This window comes from Mustela erminea, chromosome 21 (genome assembly GCF_009829155.1).
Source record: "Mustela erminea isolate mMusErm1 chromosome 21, mMusErm1.Pri, whole genome shotgun sequence".
NCBI classification, from domain to species: Eukaryota; Metazoa; Chordata; class Mammalia; order Carnivora; family Mustelidae; genus Mustela; species Mustela erminea.
The window spans coordinates 8,902,405-8,913,459 of record NC_045634.1 but is presented as its reverse complement, the minus strand read 5'-3'; the positions used below and the strand labels follow the sequence as shown (position 1 = coordinate 8,913,459).

At 34.7% G+C, this 11,055-nt stretch overlaps 1 non-coding gene across 1 annotated transcript; it reads left to right on the top strand.

The window, feature by feature from the left end:
* The first annotated feature begins 282 nt into the window (after positions 1 to 282).
* LOC116582073 lies at positions 283 to 385 on the top strand. Its single transcript, XR_004282369.1, has one exon. It is a non-coding gene; the product is annotated as a U6 spliceosomal RNA (small nuclear RNA).
* Positions 386 to 11,055: the final 10,670 nt, after the last annotated feature.

Genomic DNA, 11,055 nt, shown 5'->3' with positions numbered 1-11,055 from the left:
GATTCAAGATACGCCTCAAAAAAAAAAAAAAACAAAAACAAAAAAATACTCAGCTAAAAAGATTTCATGTGAAGTTAAATTCAAAAAAATATAGAGCAAAATGCAGCTACATGTATATCTTCTTCAAAGATCTTAGCAAAATGAGCTGCATTTGCCATATACATTTGAGCAAAGAACTTATCTATGCATCAAAAGAGAGGTTCTAGTGTTCCTTGAAACATAACTTGGGAACAAACCCCTGGGCACTCTAGTCAGGCTGCAGTATCAAACCACAATTCATACTTACTTCAGCATCACATATATTAAAATTGGAACAATACAGAGAAGATTAGCATGCCATCTGCACAAGGAGACATGCAAACCACAATTCATGGAGTCCCTGTGTGAAACCAAAAATTATTTCCCCCTTCATGTTGCAGAAATGTTCCATTGGATATAAATCTGATCTCATTTGCCACTTAAGGTGCACAGTTTTGTGCTCTTATAACTTTCAGAAGCACAGAACGTTTTCCTTTATTCTCCTAATCTACCTCAACATTTGTATTCTACAATGTGATTATCTAATCTAGTTTTGTAGCTCAGAGTAAGTACCAGGAAATTTACCCTCAATATTCTCACATTTTTTTGTCTTTTATTATTATGTATCTTTTGCTAGTTAGAAATAACAAATTCATGCTCACTGTAGAAATTTAACCAAAATATAAGAAAAGTAAAATCATATGATTTGATATTGTATAAAAGTATCCTAAGGTTTATATTGAGTAATAAATTCTTAAGAAAAACCAAGAATATCATGAAACAAAATAAAAGGAGTAAAGGTAGTATAGGAATTTGCCTTACCAAATATCAAAATATACTAAAAATTCACTTTAATATGATCAGTGTGATAGAGCATAGGAAGAAACGAATAGATTATGGGAACCAAATGGAAAATCGAAAAGTAAATCCAAGGAAAGATAATAATTCATCTCTAAATGGTGACAAAGGGGTATTTGAATTCAGTGGGGAAAGATTATCATCTTATTATTATCATCATTATCATCATCTATTTTTAACAGATATAAAGGTTATACATTAAATGGACAATGGTTATACAGTAAAAAGAAAACAAAATTATATCCCTTCTTCATACCATATACAAAAATACAAATAGATTATACACTTAAATTTATTTTTTACCAAGACAATAAAACTCTTAGCAGAACATCTAGAAGAGTACATGTTAAAAATTTTAAGAGGAGAAGACATTCTAAACCAAATAAGAAAACTAAAACTAAACTTAAAACACGTAAATATGTAAACATTCTAAAGACATTCTAAACCAAATAAGAAAACTAAACCTAAACTTACAACACGTAAATATGTAAACTTTTGTATGCCAAAATGCATAATAAAAAAAAAATGACTGGCTTTGAAAAAATAATGCAGATGACAAAATAACTGCTTTTATTTGAAATACACAAGGATTGTTTAGAATACAAGAAAAATACAAACAACCCTATAGAAAAGGCAGAAAAATTGAAAAAAGGCAATTCATGGCATAGAAAATTTTAATGACAAAATTAATACTAATTAGGTAAGTTCACCCTTAACATAACTATAAAATATAATTTTATACCACTAAGATTGGCAAGTATTTTTAAACAGTATTTATTACTAGCAGAGATAGGAGATGAAAACATAAATTGTTACCATGTTTGTAGAATGTAGGAAAAAATCTGGCAGGAGCAATTAAAAGTAAACATACCAGGATGCCTGGGTGGCTGTTGGTTGGTGTCTGCTTTTGCTTCTGGTCACAATCCCAGGATTCTGGGATTGGGCCCCACATTCGGCTCCCTGCTCAACAGGGAGTCTGTTTCTCCCTCTCCTGCTCCTCCTGCTTGTGCTCTTTCTCTGTCAAATAAACAAAATCTTTTTTGTTTAATAAGATAAAGATAAAATAAAGATAAATAAAAGTAAACATAACCTCCCCAAAATGTAAATATACTTATACCATTTGACACCGAATGCCTGGTTTTGGTCATACTTTCCATCAAAAAATAAATCATCAGTTAATACAAATGTATGAATATAGATGATTAATATGAAATATTTGTAGTGGTAAAAGAGTTTCTCTTTCACTGAGAAGTAGAAAGATGGAAAAAGAAGGGGATTAAGAGTATACTTATCCGGGGTGCCTCGGTAGCTCAGTTGTTAAGCATCTGCCTTTGGCTCAGATCATGATCTCAGTGTTGTGGGATAGAGCCCCACATCAGATCCCTGTTCTGAGGGAAGCCTGCTTCTCCCTCTCCTGCTTTCCCTGCTTGTATTCCCTCTCTCACTGTCTCTCTCTCTTCTCTGTCAAATAAATAATTTTTTTAAAGGGTATACTTATCCTTTTTTTCATAACGGGTTTGCCACCAGAACACAGGTGTCGTGAAAACCTCCACTAAACCTAAACCAAAATGGGAAAGGAAAAGACATCAACATCATCCTCATTGGCCACATAGATTCAGACAAGTCTACCACTACTGGTCATCTAACCTACAAATGTAGTGGGACCAAGGAAAGAACTATGAAAACTTTGAGAAGGCTGCTGAGATGGGAAAGGGCTCCTTCAAGTATGCTTTGGTTTTAGATTAACTGAAAGCTGAATGTCAATATGGTATCACCATGGATATCTCCCTGTGGGAATTCAAGACCAGTAAGTGTTATATGACCATCACTGATGCTGCAGGACACAGAGACTTTATTAAAAACTTCTCAGGCTGACTGTGCTATCCTGATTGCTGCTGCTGGTTTTGGTGAATTTGAATCAGGTATCTCCATGAATGGGCAGACCCATGTGCATGCCCTTCTCTTTACACATTGGGTATAGAACAACAACTAATTGTTGGTGTTAACAAAATGGATTCCCTGAACCACCCTATAGTCAGAAGAGATATGAAGAAATCATTAAAGAAGTCAGCACCTACATTAAGAAGATTGGCTACCACCCCAACAAAGTAGCATTTGTGCCAATTTCTGGTTGGAATGATGACAACGTTCTAGAGCCAAGTGCTAACATGCTTTGGTTCAAGGGATGGAAGGTCACTTGTAAAGATGGGAACACCAGTGGAACCACACTGCTTGAATCTCTGGATTGCATTCTGCCACCAACTCATCCAACTGACAGCTCTTCCATCTGTCTCTCCAGGACATCTACAAAATTGGTGTTATTGGTACTGTCCTTGTGGGCTGAGTGGAAACTGGTGTTCTTAAACTTGGCATGGTGGTCATCTTTGCTCTAGTCAATGTTACAACTGAAGTAAAGTCTGTTGAAATGCACCATTAAGCTTTGTGAGGCCCTTCCTGGGGACAGTGTGGGCTTCAATGTCAAGAATGTGTCCATCAAAGATGTTTGTTATGACAGTGTGGCTGGTGACAAAAAAAAAAAAAAAAAAAAAAAATGACCCACCCATGGAAGCAGCTGGACTCATGGCTGAGGTGATTATCCTGAACCATCCAAGCCAAATCAGGGCTGGATATGCAAATATACTGCATTGTCATACAGCTCACACTGCTTGCAAGTTTGCTGAGCTGAAGGAGAAGATAGATCGTCGTTCTGAAAAAAAGCGGAAAGATGGTCCCAAGTTCTTGGAATCTGGTGATGCTGCCATTGTTGATATGGTTCCTGACAAGCCTGTGTATGTGGAGAGCTTCTCACACTATCCTCCTCTGGGCTGTTTTGCTGTTCATGACATGAGGACACGTCATGAATATGTCATGAGAAGACATGTTCATGTCTTGTGACATGAACAAGAGGACAAAAAGGCAGCAAGGCAGCTGGAGTTGGCAAGGTCACCAAGTCTGCCCAGAAGGCTCAGAAATTAATAGTATGAATATTATGATTCATAATATTATGATATAATTTATATGAATAAAATAAATAAATAAATATTATGAATATTATCCCCAACACCTGACACCCTAATCTTAATCAGTGGTGGGAGAATGGTCTCAGAACTGTTTGTACCACTTGGCCATATAAGTTTAATAGTAAAAGACTGGTTAATGATAAGAATGCATCATAAAACCCTCAGAAGGAAAGGAGAATGTTTTGTGGACCATTTGCTCTGTGTGTGTGTGGCAGCCTTAATTTATTAGTTTTCAAAGTCATACTTTTTAATGGAAACAACTTGACTAAAAATCTATCATAGAATTTTGAGACCCATTAAAACAAAAGTTTAACGAGAAAAAAAAAAAGTACATTTACCTTGATGAGCCCAGAGTAGCACATAGAATGGTTGAATCATTGTATTATACACCTTAAACTACCATAACCCTGTATGTTAATTACACTTAAATAAAAATTTTTTTAATTATTTTTTAAAGAAAAGCATAGGTTCCATGAACTGTAAGAAAAACCTAGAACAACTGAAAATTACACTTTTTCTTAATCCCGTTAGAGAAGTTGAAGTAACCAGAGATGGACAGGCCCATCCCAGGAGAAACAAAATAGAAAGGCTGAGTAGTTTGTGACAGAGCACAGGGAGAGGAGCTGGCTATCCAAGCTATTCCCATGGGTTCATTTGGAGGCTGTTTTTCACAGAACCTCATCAGGTGCTCAATAGAAATACTGGTGACAGGAACAGTCTCCTGTCAGGAGAACAGGTGACTGTTCCTGTCACCTGTTCTCCTGGTGAGGTGACTGTTCCTTTCACCTACTCTCCTGTCTCCTGACAGGAGAACAGAACATACCCCCCTCACACTCTGCTTTGTGGTGCAGATATGCAGGAGAGGATTAGGAGCCACAGTGGGAAGGGCACAGACCCTCACCACCCCTAATCCCCCACCACAGACATTGTTCTCATTTCAAACCAAAGCCTTAAGCTTCTAAACAGGTCTTTAAAATGCTGTTTACCTGTAGGGTCCACATCAAGACCCATGGTAGCTGGTGAAAGGATAGAAGGAAAAACAAAACAATTCGACTACTGATGGAAAAGCAAATAATAATAATAATTAATATTAATAATAATAATAATAATGGGTCCTAAACCCCTTATTAATGCCATTATACATTTCCTACCACTGGAGAGTAAATCAGAAAATCTCTTCTACACAAGATTTTCCAGATGCAAAGAAAGCTTTGGTTGCCATGGAGAGGAGACACCAGCATGACAAGAAAGTCCCACCCAAATACCCAAGCATGCAGGGCCAGCCTAAGGGGCTAATATCAAGACTAGCCTAGCAAAGCACTGAGAACCATAGTCTAGCAATGGGGAAGGGGGTAGAACTTAGAGACAGACCTTCCTGTGTACAGCGTAGGTAGGTTAGAAGGTAAAAGTAGAACACAAACACCAAGAAAAGCCCTCTGGCACCACAGCTACCTCCCTAAGCCCAAGGCAAGAATAGTGAACACTTGAGGACTTTTTTTTTTTTTTTCAAGATTTTTATTTATTTAACACAGAGAGAGAGATCACAAGTAGGCGGAGAGGCAGGCAGAGAGAGAGGGGGAAGCAGGATCCCCGCTGAGCAAAGAGCTCAATGTGGGGCTCGATCCCAGGACCATGAGACCATGACCTGAGCTCAAGGCAGAGGCTTAACTCTCTGAGCCACCCAGGTGCCCCAACTTGAGGACTTTTTTAGTAACAGCTTTATTGAAATACAGCTCACACATATACAATTCATCAACTTAAAGTGTACAATTTGTTTTTACTACATTTATAGTTTTGTGCAGCCATCAGCAGAATCGATTTTAAAACATTTTTATCTCCCCAAAAAGAAACTCCATACCAATTAGATACCCCAACTCTTCCATCTCAATGATCCCCACCACCAAATCTAAGATGACCATTAATTTACTTTTTGCCTCTGTGAATTTGCCAATTCTAGATGTTCTGTATAAATAGAATCATATAATTGGATTATTAATTGCAACCTTTTGAGACTGACTACTTTCAGCATGTTTTCAAGGTTCATTTATGTCACAGCATGTTTCAGTACTTCATTACTACTAGCCAATAAATATATTTAGCACATTTTGTGTATCATTTCATCATTTGGTGAACATAAGAGTTGTTCTCACTTTTAAGCCTATCATGAATAATGCTGCTATGCATGTTCACATATAATTTCTTGAAGATTTTATCTATCTATCTATTTATTTATTTATTTATGGGCGAGAAAGCATGAGAGGAATGGGGAGGAGCAGAGGGAGAGAGAGAAGCAGACTCCCCACTGAAGCAGGGAGACTGACATGGAGCTTGATTCTAGGACTCTGAGATCATGATCTGAGCCAAAGATGGATGCCTAACTGACTGAGCCACGCAGGTGCCCCTGACATACAATTTTTGTGTGGATATATGTTGCTTTGTGGGCTGTAGACACATAGGCATGGATTCACTGGGTTATATGGTAATTCTGCATTTAATTTTTTTGAGGAACTGCCAAACTATTTTCTATAAATTCTCCTGCATTATTTCCATTCCCATCAGCAGTGTATGTGGGTTCTAATTTATCTATAACCTTGCCAAAGTATATTACTAGTCTTTTTTTTTTAGGATTTTTTTTTAATTTATTAATTTGACAGAGAGAGATCACAAGTAGGAAGAGAGGCAGGCAGAGAGAGAGAGAGAGGGAAGCGGCTCCCTGCTGAGCAGAGAGCCCATTACCAGTCTTTTAGATTGCAACCATTCTGGTTGATGAGAAATGGTATCTCATTTTGGTTTTGATTTGCATTTTCCAAGTACTTAATGATGTTAAACATCTTTACATATATTTATTGTTCATTTATATGTCTTCACTGGGAAAATGACTATATAAATCCCTTTATAAACCCATCTTTAATTGGGTTATTTGCCTTTTTAACATTGAGTTATAAAGATATTTTATGTTTTGTATATAACTCTGTTATTTTATGTTTTATATATAATTCCAGTATATAATTGGCAAACACTTTCGCCCATTGTGTGGGTTATCTATCACTTTTTCCCAGCTTTATTCAGATACAATTTACATGTATATATTGTGAAATGTTTACTCCAATAAGGTTAGTTAACACATCCTTCACCCTGCATAATTACAATTTTATTCTTGTTGGTACTATGGTTAGAGCACTAATGTTCCACTCACAAAGCAACTTTCAAATAAACAATGTCATATTGTTAACTATAGTTGATGTTGTACCTTAGATGCTCAGAACTTACTCATCTAATACTGAAAGTTTGTACCCCATGACCAAAGATCTCACTTTCCATTCCTCAGCCCCTGGAAATAATCATTCTATTCTATGTTTCTATGAGTTTGATATATTTAGAGTTCACATTTAAGTAGGATCCTAAAATACTTTTATTTCTCTGTATTACTCATTTCACTTACTATAATGCTGTCAAGGTCCATCTATATTGTCACAAATGTAGGATTTCCTTTCTTACGGCTAAATAATATATAAATTATATAAATACAGATCACATTTTTTTACTCGTCTTTCCATCAATAGACACTCAAATTGTTTCCATGCCTTGGCTATTGTGAAGAATGCTGTAGTGAATATAGGGACACAGATACCTCTTTAAGTCAGTTTTTTGGGGGGAGGGGGAGGGCATATACCTAGAAGTGGATTAGCTGGGTCATATGGCAGTTCAATTTTTAATTTTTAGTGGAAACTCCATACTGTTTTCCATAGTGGCTATACCAATTTACATTCCCAAGAACAGTATGCCAAGTGTCCCTTTTCTCCATATCATCACCAATGTTTGTTATTGCTTGTGTATATGATGATAGCTATTCTAACAGGGGTGAGATGATATCTTATTGTTGTTAATGATTTGCATTACCTGAATATTAGTGAAGTTGGGCATCTTTTTATACACTTGGCTATTGGTGTATTTTCGTTGGAGAAATATTTATTCAAGCTTTCTGCCCATGTTTTAATTGGATTATTCGTGGGGTTTTGTTGTTTCCTTTTGGTTTGGGGAGGTTGCTTTTTTTTTCTTTTGGGTTGCAGTATACATTTTCTTTTGTATACATTCTTTAAAAAATATTTTGGGTATTAAACTTATCATATAAATGGTGTACAAATATTTTCTCCCATTCCACAATTACATTTTAATTTTGTTGTTTATTGTCTTTGCAATGCAGAAGATTTCAGTTTCATGTAGTCCCATTTGTTGATTTTTGCTTTTGATGCTTGTGCTTTTGGTATATCCACAAAAATCATTACCAAGACCAATGTCAGAAAGGTTTTATCCATATAACCGTACCCAATTCTTCTAGGAGTTTTAGTTGCAGATCTTGTGTTCAAAGTCTTTAATCCATTTTGGATTAATTTTTGTAAGTGATATAATATAGGAGCCAATTTCATTCTTTTGCATATGAATATCCAGTTTTCCCAACATCTTTTATAAACAGACTATCCTTTACCCATTAAGTATTCTTGGCTCCCTTGTCAAATATTAGTTAACCATATATGTGTGTCTTTAATTCTGAGCATATAGTTTGAATCAGGAAGTGTGAGGCTTCCAGCTTTGTTCTTTCTCAAGATTGCTTTGGCAGTACAGGGTCTTACATGGTTCCATATGAATTTTAGGATTTTTTCCCCATTTCTGTGAAAAATAGGAATTTTGATAGGGATTGCATTGAATCTCTATATATTTTCGTGTAGTACGGACATTTTAACAACATTAACTCTTCAGATCCATGAAAAAACGGATATCATTGCATTTATTTTTGTCTCATCATCAATAACTTATAGTTTTCAGTGTGATTGCTTACTTCCTTGGGTAAATTTATTCCTGAGTATTTTAATTTCTGATGCTAATATAAATGGGATTGTTTATTTCTTTTTCAGATAGTTCATTGTTAGTGTATAAAAACAAAACTGATTTTGGATGTTGATTTTATATCCTGCAACTACTGATTGTGTTCCTTAGTCCAAACAGTTTTTTGGCAGTCTTTACGATTTCCTATATACAACATCAGGTCATCAGTGAACATAGACAATTTTACTTCTTTCTTTCTGATTTGGATACCTTTTTTGATTTCTTGATTTCTTGGAATAGAGATTTCTGCTTGCTTGGAATAGAGATTCCAGTACTATGTTGAATAGGAATGGGAAGTGTGGGTACACTTGTCTTTCTCCTAATCTTAGAGGGAAAGCTTTCAGCCTCTTATTATTTGTTGGGATACTAGGCATGGTTTTGTCATATATGGTCTCTATTGTGTTGAGGTATGTTCCTTCCATACCCAATTTCTTAAGCATTTTCATAATAAATATATGTTTTATTTTATCAAATGTTTTCTATGCATCTGTTAAGATGGTCATATGATTTTTGGTTTTTTATCCTATTAATGTGGTATATCACATTGATTTGCATATGTTGAACCATCCTTGTATTCCAGGGATAAATCCTGTTCGATCAAGGTATATGATCCTTTCAATGTGGTGTTAAATTTGGTTTGCTAGTATTTCTTTCAGAATTTTTACATCTGTATTCATCAGAAATATTGACCTGTAGTTTTCATTTCCTATAGCATACTTACATAGCTTTTGTATCAGGTAATGCTGGTCTTACAAAATAAGTTTTGTCAGTATTCCCTCCTCCTCAATTGTTTTTGAAGAATTTGAGAAGGATTGGTCATAATTATTTAAATGTTTGATAGACTTCACCAATCTCTGGCCTTTTTTGTTGTCATTGCAAGACACTGGATTAAAGTTTCAGTCTTCTTATTATTAATTGGTCCATACAAATTTTCTGTTTCTTCATGATTCAGACCTGTTAGATGATTTTTTTTAATATCTATCCATTTATCCTAGGTTATTCAATTTTTTGACATATAATTCTTTATAGTAATCTTCTAGTTCTTTGTATTTCTGTGCAATCTATGTCTCTTACTTTCATTTATAACTATATATTTAAGTCTATTTTTTTCTTGTCAAGTCTAGGTAAAGTTTTTTCAATTTTGTTTATCTTTTCAAAAAACAAATTCTTAGTTTATTTATCTATTTTATTGTTTTTCCAGTCTCTATTTATCTCTACTCTTAACCTTGTTATTCCCTTCTCTCTGTTAACTTTGGCCTAGTTTGTTCCTTTTTTTCTAGTTCCTTGAGGTGGAAATCAGTATGAACTCCTCTCTTAGCCCTGCTTTTACTACATTTTATAAGATTTCATATATTGTGTTTCCATTTTCATTGGTTTCAAGATTTTTTAAAATTTTCCTTTTGATTTCTTCTTGACCCATTGAGTGTTCAGAAGAGTGTTATTTAATTTCCACATATTTGTGAATTTTTCAACTTTCCACCTGTTTTGGTTTCTATCTATACCATTGTGGTTAGATTTATAGCTAACTATTTCACTTTGGAGATGCTAATGTAAATGTTATTGTGTTTTTAATTTTGAACCCACTTAGAAATATTTACTTTGGTGTATTTTCTTAGTATCATGTAAACTCGCTATTATTGCTTATTCTTATTAGTTCCAATAACTTTTTTGTTTATTTTTAAGGAGATATATAGAGATATGTGTATCTGCAAACAAAGATACCATTTTATTATTTCCCTCACAAACTATACTTTGAGCCCTTTTCTTGTCTTACTACAATAGCTAAGACTTCTAGTATAATGTTGAAAGAGGTGGTGACTGGAGACATCCTTGTATTTTACCAAGTTAGTGAGGAAGCTTCAGGTTTCTCATTATTAACTATGGTGTTAGCTACAGGTTTTTGTAGATATTCTTTTTATTTTTTTTTTTAGATATTCTTTATCAAATTGAGGAAGTTCTGTCTGTTCCTTACTACCAAGAATTTGTCATGAATGGGTGTTGGATTTTGTCATATATTTTTTCTGAATGTATTGATAAAATCAGGTGATTTTCCTCTTTAGTTTATTATGTGATGGATGATATTAATTGACATTTGAATGTTGAATAATCTTGCATACCTCAGATAAACCTCACGTTTTCATGACATGTAATTCTATTTATACATTGTTGGCTCTAACTTGCTAATATTTTGTTGCGGGTTTTTCATCTATGTTCATGAGAGATTTTGGTCCATAGTTTTCCTTTGTTGTAATATCTTTTTCTGGTTTTGGTATTA